Source organism: Macadamia integrifolia, chromosome 9 (assembly GCF_013358625.1).
Source record: "Macadamia integrifolia cultivar HAES 741 chromosome 9, SCU_Mint_v3, whole genome shotgun sequence".
NCBI classification, from domain to species: domain Eukaryota; kingdom Viridiplantae; phylum Streptophyta; class Magnoliopsida; order Proteales; family Proteaceae; genus Macadamia; species Macadamia integrifolia.
In genome coordinates, this window is record NC_056565.1 from 26377619 (window position 1) to 26400305 (window position 22687).

Consider the following 22687-nt stretch of genomic DNA (forward strand, 5'->3'; position numbering starts at 1 on the left):
TTTTTTTTTTTTTTTAACTATTATTTTTCATGAAGCAACTTGAAGTGTGTGTTTGTTACTTCTGCATGCACATATACAAAATAGGGAGAAAGATAGACATGTCATATCTTTCCTGGAATTAGAACCTTAATATTGGCTCAGCATTCCAGTAGCATGCAAGCCTTTTCGAATTCTCTATAAATTAACACAAATTTTTAGCTCAAAAATATTAAAGTCTATTATCCATTGCCGAGCATGTTTGTTCAGGATCCGACTCCTCTAAAGCACGGTAGGGATGAAAGAGCACATCCGATGACTTGAAGCACTGTGCATAGACCTCGACACACATCATACATCTTAAGGTGCTTCAGGCCAGCCACATCTGCCGCACAGTCAAAATTTGTTTAGGACATCTGTCTCTGAAGAAGGCGTGGTCAAGTCAAGTTATTTAGCTTGCAATTGCTATGCCTGGACAACCAAAATACACAGGGCAATGTTGGCCAGATTAAGATGAGCTTCTACATCAATTTTTACAAAGTCGCCATCTTTATGAACCATAAGCAACTCGACTGGGCCTTGGCCTCATTTGATCCCAAATAGGCCCTAACGATTGGGGGGCTCATCTTTATCCAGATCCGATACAAGTCTTGAACCTTCGGCTTCAAGGTTTAACATATGGTGAATAAACCATTGGGGACTCATCTTTATCAACCCAAGTCTCCCAATCCAAAATGCTCACCCACATTGAGGTCAGGTTAGAGACCTGGGCTGGGCTGGGCTGGGCTTTACATTTTTTAAAATTAAACACCCAAAACTTATTCTTTAATTTTAATATATATATATATATATATACTAGTAAAAGTACACGTGCAAGTGCACGTGACTGAGAGAGAGAAAGATGTATTTCAATCATATATGATGTCTATTAAAGCAATTAGTAATTTAAGATGACTATTAAAATTCAAATAATGATAGACAATTACAACATATTTTTAAACAATCAATGGTAAGAGAAAGGCCTCTCTTTAGTTAAATGTATCCACTACAAGAAAAAAGGGTTTAGAGGACGGAAATTTTCTATCACAAATATGAAAATATTGTCTCTAATATCTATTAGGGACAATATAATTTTCCATCGCACAATTGTCATCACAATGGCCGTCACATAATTTAAGCAACAAAAAAAAAATTTCATCCCTAAGGGGTCAATTGCGACAGTTTTCTAGACAGTTATTTTCTGTCACAAATAATTACTAAAGCAACGAAAATATCTGTCGTAAATGCTGTGTTGTTAGGACCACGTAGCGACAATTTATTTCCGTAGCAAAAGAGCACAAATTATTTGAGATAGAATTTTTCCATTGTAAAAAATTTCAAAACTTTGTTTTTTGGGATGGAATTTCTTGTTACTAATAGGGTCTTCCTTCTAGAGATAGATATCTTCCGTCCCAACTAACAAGGTCTGGAATTTTTAGGGACAACAAAATTCTGTCCCTAAAAGTTTTTAAGTAAAATAAAAAAATAATTATGATTTTTTCATATACAATATTTACCCTGTTGTCACACATTAGTAGATCCAACTGGACATTTAATGATTACATCATCCAAAAATATTAACATCACATAAATCTATACAAGTTAAATATTTCTATCATCCTCAAACAAAATGATAAGTAAAACTATTTTTGTTCCCAAATCTACACATTCAAATTCTTATTTAACAATAGATCATCAATCCAATCAAACAAATCAGTAGTGAAATTTAGTTAATTTGATTAGATTAAAGCTGTGATTGAAATATCTCAAAAATACCCTTGGATAACCTTCGTGTATTGAGATCGAGCAATTGAAAAATCAAGACGCCTGATACCCAACCTATGGAAACCAAAATGGTTGACAAAATGAACTGATTTGATGGATAAACAGTGATTAGGAACTGTAACAGAAAACATATCCAGGAATTGAAAACAGCCATGAAATTGAAGAATTCAGAAGATCCTTGTGAGAGAAGGATTTCTGGAAATCAGTATAAAATTTGGATCTTTAAGTTCAAAATAGTAGCAGAGTTTTAAAGAGACTTATGAACAAGAATCAGCAGAACAGAATACTTAAAAAAGCAGTAGAATCCAACAATGTACCCATGAACAGAAAATAGAAAGCTTCAAAATACTGACCTAAACTGATGGATGGATAAAAGAAGAAGAATCAAAAAAGGATGGAAGGATACGGACCAAGCATTTCACCTAGAGCTATATTAGAATCCCACCAATCCTACCTTAGCATCTCTTCATGGTTGCATTGCATCTCACAACACTATTCTGAATCACACAGAATATAGGAGCCAACCAAGCTTTAGACATCATAAAATTCATGTCTTAAATGGCTGGTTACCTTAATGGCTGGTTACAAAAGTATATGTATACTCTCCAAATATGACTCACTAAAATGACTACAAATAGCCTAAACCAACTAATAAGCAAACTGGCTACTTATTTGACCAATAAAAGTCTTAAAACAACTCCAAAACTGACACAAGAACCTCCATGTGTTTGGAGTCCTAAATCTAATAGGACTGGACTTGTAGTTGACCTCCACTTATATTATCTCCTATATCAAATTTCATTTCATTTTTTTAGATGGTTTTTCATGAGGTATTATATTTTAATAATCTAATTAAATATTGGGCCGGCTGTTACTTATTACTTATAGATTTTGAGACTTCTGCTTAAAGGATTGTGAGTACTGCAAGGATGGGAACCTGTCATACAACTTAATTTCATTTTTGCCCGTCAGTAACTCAAATGTTGTTGGCGCCAAACAACATCACCTTTGGGCTTTTCTTGTAGGCAGATCTTTCCTTGATTCATCCAAGTAATCTCTTATCCAACAATGATCTAGAGATTCTATATTGACACTTCCCTATATCATAAGATTTAGATGGCTCAATCTGCCTTTAGTTGTTCTATCCAGATTCTAGATGACCCATAAACCTGCAATTTGTAGGTACCTTTGATGTTTTTAATAAATTGTAAAGGAACTGAAAATGACAGCTTCAATGATTGTGCCTTAACTCAGTTGATACACTTCTTTGACCACAAAATGGCTACTGCGATCTCTCTGGTGAATTTATTTTTTGGACTTACTTGATATGGAAATTAACCCTTTTGTATTTATATAAAGGAAAGAACTCCTACAAACACAAAAAGATGGGGAAAATGAATAGAATCAAGAAAGTTCAATATTTAGTAGCCAATCCATGAAACTATAATTTTTACTAAATAGTAAATTCTAGAGTTCAAATAAGCTCCTTGATTGAGGCTTTCTAACATCCTACCATGCATACCTGTCGATCAATGAACCATAAAGAATTAATTTAATAAGCATCCCTGTCATACAACATATTATGCATGCATATGGTCATCCAAATTAAAATTATTAATAACTTATATATCATCTTCATTTTATATATTGATTGATATGAACGCTTTCATCACCACATTAAAGAAATGAAAATCAAATGACAACTTGAAAGCAAAAAAAAAACCCTCTCAAGCTCGAACTACAAAATCCACTGTGATTCAATAGGTTGTTTGAAAAAAGAAGGGGTGGGAATACCTCTAAATTCCCCTCTAGGAATATGCTTGGGTTCCTCGACTCCAATGAGATTGATGTCTGCCCATCTGCCAAAAACAGAGTTTGAGAGAGAGAGAGAGAGAGAGAGAGAGACTTTATAGTTTGACTAGATTATTATTGGAATGATGCTATTAACCTAATGTACATACATCATTTGGCTTTGAATAGACCCAAATACTCATTCAAACTTATTATCGAATATCACTTAGATGACCGAAGAAGCCAGGAACAAAGGAGATTGAAAATTTCTCCCACAAAGATGAGAGAGGGCTTACCTGAAGACGGCCTCAAGAGATCTATAAGAGCTCCTTGCTATCCGTTCTCTGCTGGTGTGAAACCCCAATCTTCTGAGTGAGCAGTGATGAAATTCCTTCCACCTTCACCACGGATTCCTCTTGTGTGATGATTTAATTGTAAGTTATGAAGCAAATAACCAAAAACCAGAAGAAATTGAAGTGAGAGAGGAAAATAATGCACTAGTATTTGGGGTTTCAGCTATTGGGGACCAGAGGACCAAGAGATAGTTCTAGACCTAGATACCCAGGGAGATGATGGGAGAGAGGGAAAAATAACTTATGGTTTTGTGATAACCAAAACCCTCTCGTTCAAGGTGCTGATTCGAAGATTGCGCAGAGGAATTTTTCTCACTAATGGAGTTCCCAGTCGGTCTAAAGCATCATCTAAACCATTTCGTTTCTCTGGAGCCACTACTAATTAGAGGCTGATGTAGCTAAACCATCATCTAAACCATTTCGTTTCCCCAGTCGTATGAGCCTCAATGTTGCAGAAACGGAATTAGGGCCTACGATGGAGGAAGAGGGTGTTATCGATCAATATGCGGGAGTATATCGCCGGAAAACCAAAATTTTTGGCGCAAGAGGGTAAGTTTCAATCAAGTCATTGGGGAAGCTAACGTAGCAACAGAAATTTTCACCAGCAAGAGAAATTTGGAAGAAGAGGAAGAACACATGGAGAAGAGGAACAACAACATTAGGGTGTGACCGTGGATGCGAGCAAGGTGGGAGTTCAGAGAGATGAGGGTTTGTAGAGAGAGAGAGAGTATTGATACGAAATTGGGATTTTAGAGAGATTTGAGCGGGAAGGGAATTAGGGCTCGGATTTTGAACGAAAATTTCTTTCATTTAGGACAAATTTAGCGATGGAAATTTTCCGTCGCCAATGATAAATATGTATAGAATTTGGTTCATTCGAATTTAATGCGATTTATTCTGTTCTATACTTTTAGATATGCAGTGGTATTGTTTTGGTTGAGACAGTTAATTATCCGTCTCCAATATTGGGAAGATTTTTCAATTACAATAGCGATGGAAATATAGTGTACTGTCCCAACTGTTATATATGTAGCGACCGAAATATACTGTCCCAACTGTTATATATGTAGCGACGGAAATATACTGTCCCAGCTGTTATATATGTAGCGACAGAACCTTATTTGTCTCGAATGATTTATTTAGGGACATAAAACAATTTGTCGTGATAGAGGTAAAATTTAATCGTAATAGTGATGGATAAATTCCGTCCCAAATATGGCGACAGTAAGATTTCTGTCTCATATGTTGCGACAGAACTCCGTCCGTCCCGAATGGTCTATTTAGGGACGGAAAATAATCCGTTATAATAGATGTAGAATTCAATCCTAGTAGCAACGGATAATTCCGTCTCAAATATTGCGACGATAAGATATTTGTCCCAAATTCTATATATGTAGCGATGAAACTATATCCGTCCCAAATGGTTTATTTAAGAGACAAAAAATATTTCTGTCTCTAAAAAAATGTCGCAAATGCCCATTTTTCTTGTAGTGCATGGCCACCTTCACTCCCCAGGATTTTTTATTAAAAGTCTTCTTTGGATACAATGAGTGTCATCGGAAACTCATATTTTTATATGCTCTTGCAGTTTTTACTTATTTATGTTTCATAATTTACTTCGTGAGGGATTGATATGTTTATACATGTACATGATACTAGACAAAGCACAAGGCTGGGAGTCTTAAACTTTGTTTCTTTATTTCTTCCTCCCCACCAAGGGAGAAGTCCCCAATTTTTGTTTTGACATTGCTATTCGTTCTTGAGAAATCAAAAGGTTTCTAGTTCAAATTTTGTATTTATATATATATATATATATATATATAAAAGTAAAGGATGGGTTGAAAAAGCAGTGTGCAGGAGTTTCATTAAGCGTACAAATCCCAATCTAATTCCGATTTAGAATTGGTACAATCTCTTTCTGCTTTTGATCTTTTCCATGAGGGTGAGTGAAGAGGGGAAAAGAAGGAAGATAAGGTGGTCTCTCTTGCATTCCTCATATTGGATCGTTGTGGCGTGACGGCGTTTTCTCTAACACGGGAAGTAGGAAAATGTTCAACGATTTTTCTGTATTTGTCACGGTAGATTTTGAAGTGATAGTAATGTAATCTTGTGAATATACCATTGTTTGTTGAATTGCTCTGTAACCCAATAGAGTATTTTCTTCTTAATGTTTTGTAGCCCCAGTTTTGTTTAGGGAGAAGATCTGGTAATCCATTATTGATTATAGTGCAAGATTTACCTGGACAAGGTTCCGTGGTTTTTCCCCTTTTGTCTTGAAAGGGTTTTTCATGTTAAAATCGGTGTGCTCTTTTGCGTTTTGGGTTGATTTATTCAATGTGTTATTATTTTACGTATCTTTGATTATCGTTATGGATCTCCATTAACTTGGACACAAGTTGTGAAAGAATTATTTTCCTAACAATTTTAAATATAGAATTTGAAACATTTTGTTTGATGACATTATGAGGAGTGAGTAGTCTACTCCAACTATTTCAATGCTCATGGAAATAGGTAGACAGTATGAGGAGCGAGTAGTCTACTCCAACTATTTCAATACTCACGAAAATAGGTAGGTGAATATTTAGCCCCTCATTTTGGGGATGTGAACTGCTGCTATTGCTGGAATTTGAAATCTTGTCTTACGTTTAGATTTCTAGGCCCTGTTGCATCGCTTGGTAGATTATACTTTGCCACCGAAAAAAATTCTTAGCATCTTCAAGGAGGCATGTCATGCTATTACAAGAAAACATTTTTTTTTCCCACCAAAGATCAAGAATTTTATTAAAAATAGTGAAAAAAGCGATAACAAGAATACTTTGTTTATAGTTCCTTCATTGGGTTTATGGACAAGAAAATTGCATTTATAATTACTTGGCTGACTAGATTGTTCATTATTTGAGCCTTGAAGTGGGTCACAGGGGCTTCTAATTTATGCAATAAGAATATCCACATAATCATAATCATTTCACATAGGAAAAATTAACGGCCAACCTTACCATATTAAAAGAAAATAGGTGAATCCTACATAGTCAACCTTGATCCAGGTTAAGCCATATCCACCAAGGTATCTATATTGCATTTACCAATAGGTGAATTTTTTTATACACTTCCAGGGGTGTCTTTCAATCAAACCTTTCAAATGTGACACTTCCACATTATATTACACCGCCATGAGTGTGTGAGAGGATGCATCATATAGCCAGTGGGGATAAGAAAATATTACTCCTTTTGTCCTGTAATGACTTTCAAATTTTCTGGATGGTGTTGATTATCCGATCTCTTCTTAATTGCAAAGGAATTTGCCTCTTTTCTGGAAAATTTATTCACCACCTTCAACCCTTTGGACCCTTCTTTCATCGAGTGTTTCTTTATTCCCCTCACCTAATTTCGTCCTCATTTTCTGTCTACCCCCCTTCCCTTGTTGAAATTAGAGATTTGGTCTTCTCAATTGGGAAGGCTCCAGGCCCTGATGGTTTCAAGGAAGTTTTTTTTTTTTTTCAAAAATTCTGGGATATGATCCCTGAGGTCTGTTCCTTTGTTCACAATTTTTTCTCCACTGTAATCCTCCCACTTGGCACCAACCATACTTTAGTTTGTCTTATCCCCAAAGAGGATAATATGTCATTGGTCTCTGACTTTCGACCCATCAGTCTGTGCAATGTATCCTACAAGATTGTGGCAAAGATTCGTGCTTCTAGATTAAAAAATCATCTCGGCAAATTCATCTCTCCGTATCTTGGAAGATAGATAACCAAAAACATTATTATTGCCCAAGAGATCTTTCGTTTCCTCCGACGAAAAAGAGGAAAATTTGGTTTTGTAGCCATCAATGGACATGGGTAAGGCTTATGATAAGCTAGAATGGAATTATTTGCTGGCCATATTTGACTTCCTTGGTTTTGGACAAAAATAGGGACAGCTTATCAGGAACTTTAAATCCTCAACATCATTCTCTATCAAATTAAATGGCGCAACATTCAATTTTTTCAAAGCTTCAAGAGGGATCAGACAACGTTGTCCCTTAAGCCTTTTCCTCTTCATTGTTGCAATGGAAGGCTTGTCCTGTCTCCTCTCTACCTACAGGGAAATCAATTTGTTCAAAGGCATTAAGGTATCAGGTATGCCCCTGAATCTCATATCTGTTTTTTGCTGATGATACCTTTATCTTTTGTAGAGCCACCCATGATGATCTAGCTACCATCAAATGCATTCTTGACCTTTTCTATGATCTCTCAGAATTAATCATAGATTTCTCCAAAAGTGGGCTTGCTTTTAGTTCTAATGTTCCCACAGATCGATGTTAAGAATGCTTTGTGCGGCACTATATGAATCAAAGAAATGGATAAGGATTCTCTTTACTTGGGAACAAACATTTTTCAGCCCAAAGCTAAAACTATAACTTTTAGAATATAGGGCGATGGGTGGAAAAAAAAATGCTTGGCATTTGGAGAGCTCCTTCTGTCTTATGCGGGCAAAAATGTGCTCCTTCAGTCAACACACTCTTCAATTCCTTCTTATCTTATGACTTGCTCTGCCATACCTAAATTAATTTGTAGGAAATTAGACTCCATTTACCTACATTTTTGGAATGGAGACTCTACCACCCAAAAAAAGAATCTGCCACATTGACTGTAAGAGAATTTGCCAACCCAAAAGCTGGGTGGCCTTGGACTCATAGATTCTGAAACCGAAAATAAGGCTCTTCTACATAAGTTTGGATGGAGGCTCCTCAACAATGGCTAGTGTCTGTGGGTTCAAATCTTTGACAAACAAACTCTCAAAATTTAGGGGCTCATTATGCTGGAATGCCATTGTAAGTATTCTCCCTACCTTGAAACAAATGATTCATGTCAAAATAGGTAATGGGTACAATACCTTTTTCCAGACCCTTGGATTCACAAATCTCAGGTATTTTTCTTGATAATGTGTATTGTGAAGTATTTCCACTTGCACATCTTATAAAATCAACAATTTCATGATAGGGAATCAATGGAACACAAGGTTACTTAATTCCATTCTACCTGTTAATATCTCCAAATTGATTATCCCTTGATCCTGATTGATGGTGGTGCCATCTTTCAAGAAAGGGGTCTTTCACCACTAAGATTGCTGCTAAATTTTTCCAAACTAACTTACTTACTAACTCTAGTGGGTGCTATAATAAGTATACTTGCTTGTCTTCTTGCTCTCAATGGTGGCAAGATTTTTAGAAACTCAAAATATACCCCCAAATTAAGATGTTCTTTTGGAGATTGGCTTTGGATGGAATCCCTTCCAAAGAAAAACTGCATAAATGGATAGACATAGACACCACATGTGATCTGTGTCACAATAAGCACTTACCTGCAAGTTCTCAAACAGAGTTTAGGCTACGAGCTCGTTGGGATTGAGAATTGACTGTTTGCGTTTTTCCTCTTTTTCCAATTTAATAATGTACTCTTTTTTTTTTTTTTTAACTCTAGTAATCTCTTGAGGAATGAATTGGTGTCTTCTTTTTACACGTTCATCATAATATGTTATTTCTTATGGAAACATAGGAATTTGGTCACACTTGGATAAAAAACTCCAGACCTTTATATTGTAATGAATCAGGTGAATTTCTGGATTGCACATGTCACAAGTTACAAATCATAGTACGTTCAGGTGAATGCTATTGAACCTAGATTTGAAAATAGACCAAAAATACCCTATTTTCCTAACAATGTGCTAATTATAACTGTTGTGTCCAATATGTCTCATAATATATCAGGGTGGTCAACTGCCCTTTTCTCACAAAACAAATGCTTATTTCTCCTTGATAACTATGTAATGACATGAGAGGGTATTGAAGTGGCAGCGCAGGGAATACTGCTCCAGATAGAAGAAACAGTTAAGAAGGGATGGGAGTTCATCAGATATGGAGTGATATTGTGGAACTAAAATCTCTAATGACCCCTAACGATTTCTTGAAGTGGCCACCGGTCACTATTTCTCTTCGAATTGAAATGGAGAGTTTTTTGTTTTAACCCAACTTTTGTGTAAAAAGTGATAATGACAATACAGTTCTTATGATCAAATTTATTGCCTATAAGATAGAGGATAAGAACTATTTATATCAAATCTTGGACAATATGTAATTTCCTTTTCTATTCTTCTCTAATAAAAAATAAAATAAAATAAAATTGCATAGCTATAATTAGGAAAACAATTTCCATTCAATATTTTTGGATGTTATTTTTTAAAACAAGTAATTATATCTTTGTCAATTAATAATAATACCTTGCCACCCATGGAACATGGAACTTGGACAAAATTTCTCCACCTGTCATCTAGCTGGATTTTCTTTCTCAAAGGTGATGGTTTCTAGGCACTTAAGAAAGGCTTCCCATGCGAGAGCGGATTAGGTTCACATATGAGAATGTACGAGAACGGTCCTGGTCCATCGATATAGAATTAATTTTCTCTCTCTTCATTTAATAGATTCTATATCAACGGATCAGGAGTGTACGAGAACGTTCTCGTACGTGAACCTGATCCGTTCACTTCCTGTGCAGCCTAAATATAACTGCCATGTTAGTTTGAATGGAGCCAAGTTTTTGGGACAAGTAAACCATAATATTTCATCATCTTTTGTCTACGATAGAGTTTGCCACATGGCAAGAAAATGTTTTGAAAATCAAGGACTACTAAGAGTGTGTATGCAAAGATAGGGACTATAGAGAGGATGATGCATGCTAATACATAGGTGGATATTTGATGAATTAAGCTTTGAAACTTGACAAGTGATTGTAGGTAGAATGGGGAATGATGCACCCAACCCTAAGGGATCTCCTCCCTAGCCCAATACTCGACGTCCCTCCTTTGTGCGGGGAGAGGTCTCATCTCAGGAGAGGGGTTAATGTTATTGTTTAGAGTCTCCACCTAAATCAAGGTCTAGGACTAGTAAATGTCTCCCTCTTTCGGGGGAGAAAATTGACTCAAATGGAAAATGCAGAAGTCTGCCCTATATCTCCGGGCGGCCAATGGCTTGTCTCTTATGTAGACCAATCTTGAACTTAAGTAATCCTACTAGCTAGTCCTTTATATATAACATATATAGTGGTAAAGCATCATGTATAATAAAGCAATAAATCTAATCCTAATTTAGGTTGCTAGATAAAGCGTATAAGAGTAATAATAAAAATAAAGAAAAGGTTACTTAGAATTCATTGATGACAAGTTCATTATAAGGAATGCAACAAATGTTGATTGCGCCTTCTCCAATGGTCGTACCGCAAGGTGGAACATGAAGAAACTCTCTCTACTCTTCTCTCTATCTCTCTTTCTCTCTTTTTTTCTTCCCCTCTAAAGATCAAGAATTTTATTGAAAATAAGAATACAAGGATTTAAAACACCCCACCTTCGGCATTGCCATTAGCAATGGAAGATAAATCTAAGAACAATTGGAACGAAATCTAGGTCTTGAATCAGCATCATGAGCATGCTCACAATTGATTCGAGTTGGAAAATAAACATTTAAAGATGATGTTCCAGTTGTTGCCGCATCTCTTGCAAGAAAGTCAGCCGCTCCATTCGCTTCACGAAAGCAGTGAGTAATCTTCTATGTTATAGAAGCTAGGAAATCCTGACAAAACATCCAATCCCATTGTGTTTTTTTTTTTTGCTTAAAGGCAGAATTGTATTAAAATGAGAATGAAAAAAAATAAAGTACATCAAATGGAAGCTTAGCTATAGAAGGGACCCCACCTTTGGCATTGCTATCTGCAAGGTCCTCCAAAAATATTTATAGAATCTAAACCTTGGTTTGGAAAACAAATCACATCTAATTCCCTCTATAATACGGGAAGGAAATTTCTCCATGGTTCCAGAAACCCCAATTTTTGTGGCTGATTTGGAAAGATAATTGGCTACATGGTTAACTTTCCTATAGCAATGAGAAATCTTCTAGGAGTTTCACTTGAGGTAGTGCTGCTAGGAGATCCAATCTTGAAGAGTGACACAAGGAAGAGACTTACCCTGAACGGCAGTGACAACTGCCATAGAGTCTGTCTCTATCCACAATTTGGTAACCCCTTGATTCATGGCATGACGGAGACCCTCCACTAAGCTCCTGAATTCCGCATAATAGTTTGTTTAGTACCAAGGTAAAGCTTGAAGGAAAAGAAAAATTTCCCCTGGTAATCTCACATAACGCCTCCATCTCTAGCTCTTCCAGGATTTCCCAAGGAGCTACCATCCAATCCCATTGAGCATACCAAGGAATTGAGCAAACTTGAACAGCCACAACAACCACTGCCAAGTTAGATTCAATCCAAAGAGATTCAACCTTCAATTCCTTAGCCAATACAATTCCTTCAAGCAGAGCTCCAAATTCTGCAAAATAGTTTGTCTGCACTCCCAAAAATTTCTAAAATGAGCTCACACAGGTTCCCCTATGGTCACCACCTGCACCAGCTCGTCCTGGATTGCCCAGGGAACACTCATCTACATTTAATTTAGTCCATCCCAGCATTGGTTTACACCAAAATACTTCAAGCATTGAACCATTTTTCCTTGGACTAGCAGATAGGCCTAGCTGGCAACAACATTATAAGTCAATAGGCTGCTTGATCATTTTTTTTTTCTTAAGATCAGAAAATAGATTTTATTAAAAATGAGAGAAATACACAGCACTAATATGACACAGTAACTACCTAACATGAAAACTACCATGCAGAGCCCCTCCCACCTTTGGCATTGCCATCAACAGTAAAGAGGCCTGACACGACTAACAACCTCAGCAAAACCTAAACTGAGGTTTTCCTATTGCATCCCAAGAAATATCATCATGAACAAACCGAGGAGGCTTTGACCAGACTGTAGTGACCCTAGTAGAAGCTGCATGCTTAGCCAAGTGATCCGCTAGGGAATTTACTTCCCGAAAAGCATGATTAATTTCCCGTCTAGTTCGATTCAAGTAACCTTTGTATTGCAACCAACAATGATAGATACCAGGGAATTGTTTCACTTTTGATGCTTGATACTACCAATTGTGAGTCACATTCCACCATTATCCACCTTAACTGACTAATTGTAGTGAGTGTGCAATACGAATGGCTTCAAAAAAAGCTGAGAATTCTGCACCAAAATTAGTTGAAATACCTTGATAGGCAGCAAAACACAGCATGTGGTGCCCCATATGGTTTCTCAGAATACCCACATTGCCTGCAGTACATGGGCTCCCTAGAGAACACTCATCAATATTGATCTTAATACTTCCCACTGCTGACTGTTCCCACTTTAATTCTGTAATTTCAGGTGACTTTCCCATCGCTCTTACTAACCTTAATGATCTTGATAACATCAGATCCCTCAAGGTTTTGATATGAGCAGGAGATACTACTAACAAATCAATCAGATCATTCATAGCATCTTTGACAACAAACGTCGGCTCCCTTCTTCGGTCATCATATTTTCTTTAGTTACATTCCAGCCATATTCAATATCGAACATAAACCAAAGCTGCACTCCAAACCTTTTTCAATGGCATCACTTTTGATTTCTTCTTCCACCAGGAAAACAATTTCTGAATATACTGAAACCCAATCATCTCTGATCAAATATACACAGAAAGTCAGACCAAAATATTTTCGCATAACTTCACTCAATAAAAAGTGTATGTTAAGTTTGCCTCGAATTCTTGACCTGTTTTGAAGATTGACCCGATCCGACATATTTTGGTGGCGACCCGAATGGAAAATTTTCTGAGATCTGTGATGGAAGCAGAAGGCCCAAGCCCAGAGCCCATCACTGATCTCGTATGGGGGTGTGGGGGCTACGCTCCCGTGGTATGGTTCGACTGGATCGACCGTGACCCGATGGGTCGACCCACGATTTTGGAGTATATATAATGTACTGTTGCTTGTTGAGAAAGTCATTGTATTCCAGGGTTTTCATGCAGCTAGGGTTTCAGGGCGAGTTTTTCCTCGCTGCTGTTAGGGTGTAATTTCTCTTCTTATTGTGAATCATCTTCTTCTTCGCCTGAGGACGTAGCACACCACCCTGGTGTGTGAATCTCGTTAAATCTCTATGTCGTATGGATCTATTGTCTCTTTATTATTCGTATTTCTTGGTGTTTGATCTAACAAACTGGTATCAGAGCTCTGGGTTACTTCGATCCATGGCTTCAACAAAATACGATATTGATAGGTTTGATGGCAACATCAGTTTTAGTTTATGGAAGGTTCGAATGATGGCTGTTCTCACACAAAAGGGTTTGAAGAAAACCATATTTGAAAAGGCGAAGAAACTTGCAACTATGTCCGATGATGATTGGAGCAATTTGGATGATAAAGCCCTTTTAGCTATTCAGTTGTGTCTTTCGAATGATGTTCTACAGGAAGTTCTCTCAGAGAAAACGGCTGCAGAGTTATGGGTGAAGTTAGAGAACCTCTACCTCACCAAATCCCTCACCAATAGGTTGAGATTGAAGCAACAACTGTATACCCTTCATATGGGTGAAGGTACTTCTATTAAATCTCATATATCTGAGTTCAATTCTATTGTTACTGATTTGAAAAGGATAGATGTTAAAATAGACGATGAAGATTTGGCCCTATTATTGTTATGTTCTCTGCCTCCATCTTATAAGCACTTTAGGGATACCATGATTTATGATAGAGAGACAATCTCTATTGAGGATGTCAAAACGAATCTGCAAAGTAAGTAAAAGATTGATGATGAGTTGACAACTACCAATAAATCTGATGGTGTTGGTTTGGTAGCTAGAGGGAGAACGAATGAAAGGGGTTCAAATGATGACAAAAAGAAGGCTAGATCAAAATCTAAGCACAAGAATTTAACCTGCAATTATTGTAAGAAAAATGGGCATATTAAATCTGAATGCTATAAGCTTTTAAATAAGCAAAAGGCAGGTGGTAGTGCTCAAAATCAACAGAAAAGAGATGATTATGCAGAAGCTAGTATTGCTGAAGATGAGAGTGAGTCTGATATGCTTTTGGTGACTGATGATAAAGTTAGATCACAGGATGAATGGATTCTTGACTCTGGTTGTTCCTACCATATGTGTCCCTAATCGTGAATGGTTCTCCACATACGAATCAGTTCGAGGTGGAGTTGTGTTGATGGGAAATAATGCTTCTTGTAAGACTATTGGAATGGGAACGATCAATATCAAGATGTATGATGGCATTGTCAGAACCTTGTCCAATGTCAGGCATGTCCCTGATTTGAAGAAGAATCTCATCAGTTTAGGCACTCTTGATTCAAATGGGTGCAAGTATACAATTGAAGGTGGAGTCATGAAGGTCAGCAAGGGAGTTCTCTTATTGATGAAAGGAATCAAGGTTGGCAGTTTGTATGTGTTGCAGGGTACTACAGTCACTGGGTCTGTTGCAGCAGCTTCATCATCTATGTCTGAATCAGATGTCACAAATTTATGGCACATGAGGTTAGGCCATATGAGTGAAAGAGGGATGGCATCATTAAGTAAAAGGGGCTTGTTGTGTGGTCAGAGTACATGAGCAATGGAGTTCTGTGAGCATTGTGTGTATGGGAAGCAGAAAAGAGTTAGTTTCAGTACTGCTATTCACAGGACCAAGGGAACTTTGGACTACATTCATTCAGACCTATGGGGGCCCTCCAGGGTTGCTTCAAAGGGGGCTGGTGCAAGATACTTGCTTACTTTCATTGACGATTTCTCTAGGAAGGTTTGGGTCTATTTCTTGAAGCACAAAAATGAAGTATTTGTTCCTTTCAAACAATGGAAAAATTTACTTGAGAAGCAGACCGGGAAACAAATTAAAAGGTTGAGAACCGATAATGGCCTAGAGTTTTGTGAAGGTGACTTTAATGAGTTCTGCAAAAATGAAGGTATTGCAAGACACCATACAGTTGTTAAAACACCCCAGCAGAATGGAGTGGCAGAGCGTATGAATAGAACCTTGTTAGAAAAGGCAAGGTGTATGTTATCAAATGCAGGATTGGGCAAGGAGTTCTGGGCAGAAGCAGTTAACACAGCAACCTTGTTGGTGAATCGATCTCCTTGCACAGCTATTGAGTGCAAGACTCCAGAAGAAGTTTGGTCAGGTAAACCTGCAGACTACTCGAATTTAAAAGTATTTGGATGTCCTGCTTATGCACATGTAAATGAAGGGAAGTTGGAACCTAGGGCTAAGAAATGCATTTTTCTTGGGTATGGATCTGGAGTGAAAGGATACAGGTTGTGGTGTTCTGATCCAAAGTCTCCAAAATTTCTTATTAGCAGAGATGTTACTTTTGATGAATCTGCTATATTGCATCCTAGGAAAGAAGTTCCTATTCATCGTGATGAAGGTCAAGGAAAATCTAGAGAGAAGGTGGAGTTTGAAATTGGTAGTTTATCTTCAAACAAAGCACAATCTACTTTAGTTCAGTTGCCTACTTTTACTGAAGGAGATGATGCTCAAGAGAATCAAGAAGAAGAGCGGTACAGCATTGCCAAGGATAGACCAAGGAGGAATATTAGACAACCACAAAAGTATGGGCATGCTGAATTTGTTGCTTATGCATTGTCTGTTGCAGATACAATTGAAAATAGTGAGCCTGCAACATATTCTGAAGCTGTTGCTTCAATTGATTCTACAAAATGGTTGATTGCCATGAATGAGGAGATGGAATCTCTTCATAAAAATCAGACTTGGGAGCTTGTGAAGCCGAGAACAGGGAAGAAAATTGTTGGTTGCAAATGGGTCTTCAAGAAGAAGGAATCTGCCTCAGGTGTTGAAGATGCTAGGTACAAGGCACGTTTGGTTGCAAAGGGCTACAGTCAGGTACAAGGAATTGATTTTAATGATGTTTTCTCACCTGTTGTTAAGCATAGTTCTATTCGTGTCCTACTTGCTTTACTTGCTATGCATGATTTGGAGTTGGAGCAACTTGATGTGAAAACAGCATTCTTGCATGGTGAACTAGAAGAACAGATTTATATGCATCAACCTGAAGGGTTTGTTATTGAAGATAAGGAGGACCATGTATGCTTGTTGAAGAAGTCCCTATATGGTTTAAAACAGTCTCCTAGACAGTGGTATAAAAGGTTTGATTCAGTTATGGCTAGTTTTTGATACTCCAGGTGTCAATATGACTGTTGTGTTTATTTCAGAAAGCTCTCTGATGGGTCATTCATATATTTGTTGCTTTATGTTGATGATATGTGGATTGCAGCAAAGATAGGAATGAGGTCAATAGGTTGAAGGAACAATTAAGTTCTGAATTTGAGATGAAAGATTTGGGGGCAGCAAGGAAGATCCTTGGTATGGAGATCAAGAGGGATAGAAAAGCAGGGAAGCTGTGGCTATCTCAACAAAAGTACACTGAGAAGGTATTGAATCGTTTTGGCATGAAATATGCCAAACCTATAACTACTCCTCTTGCATCTCATTTTAGACTTTCAACTGCTCTATCACCTAAGGCAGATGAAGATGTGGAGTGCATATCACGTGTTCCATACTCTAGTGCAGTTGGCTCCGTTATGTATGCTATGGTTTGCACTTGTCCTGACATTTCACAAGCTGTCAGTGTGGTGAGCAGATATTTGTCATGTCTCGGTAAAGCTCATTGGGAAGCAATGAAGTGGATACTTAGGTACTTGAAAGGGACTTCTGGTGTTTGTTTGGAGTTTGAGAGGAATGGTGATAGTTTATCTGGTTATGTTGATTCAGATTATGCAGGTGATCTTGACAAGAGAAGGTCACTCACAAGCTATGTATTTACTCTTGGAGGAAGTACGGTTAGTTGGAAAGCTACTTTACAAGTTACAGTTGCATTATCTACTACTGAAGCAGAGTATATGGCAGTGACTGAGGCAATTAAAGAAGCTATTTGGCTTAGAGGTTTGTTGGGAGAATTCAGCATGGATCATGGGGTGACTGTTGTCCATTGTGATAGCCAGAGTGCTATTCACTTGACTAAAGATTCAATGTATCATGAGAGGACAAAGTACATTGATGTTCGGTATCATTTCATAAAAGAGATAATTGCTTAAGGTAATATTCAAGTGTTGAAGATTGGTACTGAAGACAATCCAGCTGATATGTTGAGTAAGCCTTTATGTGTTGGTAAGTTTGAGCATTGCTGGAACTTACTTGGTGTTTGTTGTGTTTGAGTTCAGCCCNATGAGAGGACAAAGCACATTGATGTTCGGTATCATTTCATAAAAGAGATAATTGCTCAAGGTAATATTCAAGTGTTGAAGATTGGTACTGAAAACAATCCAACTGATATGTTGACTAAGCCTTTATGTGTTGGTAAGTTCGAGCATTGCTGGAACTTACTTGGTGTTTGTGGTGTTTGAGTTCAGCCCTTTGGAGGGCTATTGGAGAAGATGAAGATATTAGCTATTTGTTTATCTGTTGGAGGAGAATTCAAGGCAAGGTGGAGATCTGTTAAGTTTGTCTCGAATTCTTGACCCGTTTTGAAGATTGACCCGATCCGACATATTTTGGTGGCGACCCGAATGGAAATTTTTCTGAGATCTGTGATTGAAGCAGAGGGCTTGGGCCGATGGGTTGAACCGCTATTTGGAGTATATATATAATGTACTGTTGCTTGTTGAGAGTCATTGTATTCTAGGGTTTTCACGAAGCTAGGGTTTCAGGGCGAGTTCTTCCTCGCCGCTGCTCGGGTGTAATCTCTCTTCTGCATAGTGAATCATCTTCTTCTTCGCCCGAGGACGTATCACACCACCCTGGTGTGTGAACCTCGTTAAATCTCTGTGTTGTACGGATCTATTGTCTTCCTTTATTCGTGTTTCTTGGCGTTTGATCTAACAGTTTTCGATCAATAGTGGCATTTCTATAAATATAGTTGATTTATTAATTCTACTAAAAGGATGTGCATTATTATTTAATTTTTATCCTTATTTTGTAGCCAAACCCATTGACTGTGAATCTGATCTTTACACCTGGTTTATCTTACTTTATTTCCTTGTATTTTGTTTTGTTTTGTTTTGTTTTGTTTTTATTTTTTATTTTTTATTTTTTTGGACCAAGTAATTAATTAGGAAGATAGGTTTAACAGGATAAACTGATGTGCACCTTCCATGAACTTGTATCCTGATGTTTAATTTGATTGTTCTCCAATGGAACCATTTTGGATTTATATATGCTTTATATGGATCTTAGACCCTAATCTAGGTAACGATTCTCTCTCTCTCTCTCACAAAAAGACAAAATTTTTCCTCCTATATGAGAACAATTCACTTCTTCTCACAACCCCTCCTAAGTTGCCATGGGCCCTACAAATTTGACAAAGCACCTCCTGAAACTAAGTTAATCATATATTGGATATCGCACATTAGTGGTAAACAATGAGATAGCACTTCTAGAGCAACATTAGAAAAACTCTTTCAAATGCCCATTGATATAATTGGGCATCTCATATTTTTACACTGGATTCCTAACCATTTATAGCATAAGTTTGATAAGTCTATAAAACATTTTACCGATATAAATTAGACTTCCTACCTATTCCTAATCTTTCTCTTTAAAAATGTTGAAGTACAATTTACCCTACGAAAAGAGGAGGCATAAATATTAATTTTTTTTCATCAAATGTTGTATGTTTTTTTAATATTGCCAAGGTTATAAGCATCCATTGATAAAACATTAAATCAAAGTTCATTACAATATTTCCAATTGAAAGTTTTACAAAACATTTTTTGTTAGTTGGAACCTCACCTCCCTTTTTAAAAAATTAAGAAATGCTATAAATATTTGGGTGGGATTCACATTTCAAATCCAATTATCGATGTTCTTGAACACCATATTCTTCTTTACCCAAAAAAAAGGACACCATACTCTTTAACTGTATGAATTCATTAAAATAAAAATCTATGGTATGAAAGATGCTAGTTCTTAGTCATTGATCATTTTTCAAACCTTTTACGTGTGTGGATCTTCTATAGAACGTTACACTTTGTAGCCCATATCGAAGAATTGAGAGTACCTTGAACTGCATGTCTGAAGATTCTCAACCCTTAAATCTACACAACACCGTGTAACACGCTATAGATGACCCCAATCCACTTTTCAGTGCGTGGTTAAGACTCACTGTATGACAATCTTTCCACTCCACTGTCAGGATCACAAATCTTGTGAGGTTCAATGTCACCATCATTGCTTTCATAGTGAAAGTCATTTTCCTTGGCATCAATCAAATTTAAAAATATATCTGGTGCTTATATCTCCACAATGCAAACAATCAAAAGTAGACTTTTCACAAGACCTTGGTGTTTGGGCTTTAGGTTTGGTGGGTTGAGTAAACTCCTCACCCTAGATGTTTCATTCTGAGAAAACTTTTAAAACATCCTAAGTGACATTCGATTGGATTTTTTTTATCAACCTCAGAAACTATCCAGGGAGCTTTATGAAGACTAGATATATGACATAGAAATCTCATCTTGTATGGTTTGCTTTAAACCTCCAATTTCATTTTAATTATTTCTTTGACAGAGATAGTGGGCCTTCTGTATAAGGTTTGATGATTATTAATGGAGAATTTCCACTCCATTCACACCTATATGGATATTATTTCCGTCGAAGTAGTTAATGGAATTTAAGTTTGGTAGTATCAACAAAGTCAATTTTTCTTCTTAAAATTGAGGTATGAGGTTGTGGAGGTTGTAAAATATCTCTAGATGAAGGTAATTTTCTTAAAATTTCCTCTATGTGGTTTTGTAGTTGTCATTTAATTTCAATAACTCATTTATCTCATCATAAAAATAAACTACTTTGAATGGCACCGTGTGGGGTTTCTTGACCCAACCTCTTTGTCTCTGCGTTTTCACGTCGAGAATACTTTGCAGACGAAGAGACGTCAAAGGGACTTTTTACTTTCTAAATGAATCCTCCTACATCTATATATAAACGCTGGTTCATCAAGAATACGCAAGAAAAGCACTTCAAATTGTTGGTTCATTGCCAGAGATGGCTTAGAACCAATAGTTCATTATCTAATGGATCTTTGAAAAATCATTAGATATGAATATGTTAGATACCTGTGACTCGATTAGTGAAATAGTATCTCTCTCCAAAATATCATTTTTTTTTTTTACCAAAACACACAAAGAAATATTTTTGCTGCAAATGAACAAGATATTGAGGAATGTCCAATACATAAGATCATTTATTGATACGGGCCTTTTTCAAGTAAAAAGTGAATCTTTTGTTACAGTAGAACCAGAAATGATGTAGATTATTCAAGAATTGAAGTGATTTGCTTTATAAAAAGAAGATATCAATGAACTTCTAAAGGTTGGTCAACTAACAAAAATGTTGTATTTTCCGATACGTCATCATGGATTGGATTAGTTTTTCTGAATGGTATCCTTAATTCTCTCATCTCCTGAGCCTATTCGGAAAAATCCAAGATTAAGTTATATAACAAATGAAGAAACTAAGTACAAAGGTCAGAGATACGAGTGTTTAGCTCACAGGTCTCTTGAGGATTCAGTCACCCAAGTGTAAAACTTTTTCACCACTAGAGAACCGCTAATTAAGAACGACGCTCAACTGGCACACTAAACCAATAAAATGCAAAACAAGTCATGTCTAATCTTTTGCTCAATCCAAAACATTTAAATATAAGAGAGGGATCAACGCATTATATGACATTATTCATGTCCAGAGAAACGAAGAGTTTTCTACCAAAAAAATAAAGAGCAACGAAGAGTTGCTGTGAGTGCCACTACTATATAGAAAGACTTGCATCATCAAATGGAGAGAGAGAGAGCGAGGGAGAGAGAGAGAGAGAAGGGGGGGGGGGAGTGTACACTGAGTTATCATTGTCTGTAGTGAGTGCAGCGGTGCGGTGAACATTGAATGGCTTCATCCAGACATGCGTCCTGAGGTCCTTTCGACCATCCGATGCTCAGTGCACTACTGCACTCACTGCAAATGATGTTTTCACCGAAAGAAGTTGAGTCAGAGCCATTGAGAGCATCTTAGAAAAGTCATGTGACTGTGAGACAGAGTCGATGGGGACATTGGGAGCGCAAGTGAAAGCGCAAGTGAAACTACCATGACAAATGAACTTGAACAATGTTAAACCAAATGATCTTAGCCCAACAAGTTTTCAGCCCTACGGTTTTGCCTTGGGTGATCAACGAATCTGTAACCAGCCCACCCCTTATAAAATCATGGGCTTTTCAGGATTCAGGACACCATATATGATACGAGTGACACACTATCAAGGTTCTAAATTTGGAAACGGTCATGGAATCGGTCAAGGTCAATACTATTTTGATATCGATTTGAGATGGCTTAAATATTTTTTATGATTTTACCTTTGGATCATACGTGTGGATCAAGATTGAAAATTAGGGTCAGGATCAAGGACCAATCAAGGTTGATACTATTCTGATCCAGCCGATACTGACCCTTGCATTCCATTTTTAAGAACCATGCACACTATCAAAGATCTGCTCTTAGTTACATCCTTAAAATCTATGCAGAAATTAAAAAGCCTAGATTGATTTTCTTAAGATGATGATTAAAATCTATGCAGAAATTAAAAAGCCTAGATTGATTTTCTGAAGATGATGATAGAGTCTCCATGCACTAGTGTGCTACAACTAGCACCGCAGCCAACTGATGAATCTTTTCTTGACTTTGGACCAATTTCCCCACCCATACCCGAAATCCAGCTTTATGGGCTTTCCACAAGATGCATGTGATACAATTTTTTTTTTTTTTCTTATATCACACCCTAGAGTCGACTCTCATGGTAAG

At 37.1% G+C, this 22687-nt stretch overlaps 1 long non-coding RNA gene across 2 annotated transcripts; it reads right to left on the reverse strand.

The window, feature by feature from the left end:
• Nucleotides 1-23: 23 nt before the first annotated feature.
• Nucleotides 24-4893, reverse strand: LOC122088724. Of its 2 annotated transcripts, XR_006143126.1 has the most exons (3): nt 3888-4821; nt 3595-3659; nt 24-447 (listed from the first exon to the last, which is right to left on the reverse strand). It is a non-coding gene; the product is annotated as an uncharacterized LOC122088724 (long non-coding RNA). The 2 variants fall into 2 exon arrangements; XR_006143125.1 differs by lacking the exon at nt 24-447 and having other exon boundaries at nt 3123-3659; nt 3888-4893.
• Between the last annotated feature and the right edge of the window lie 17794 nt (nt 4894-22687).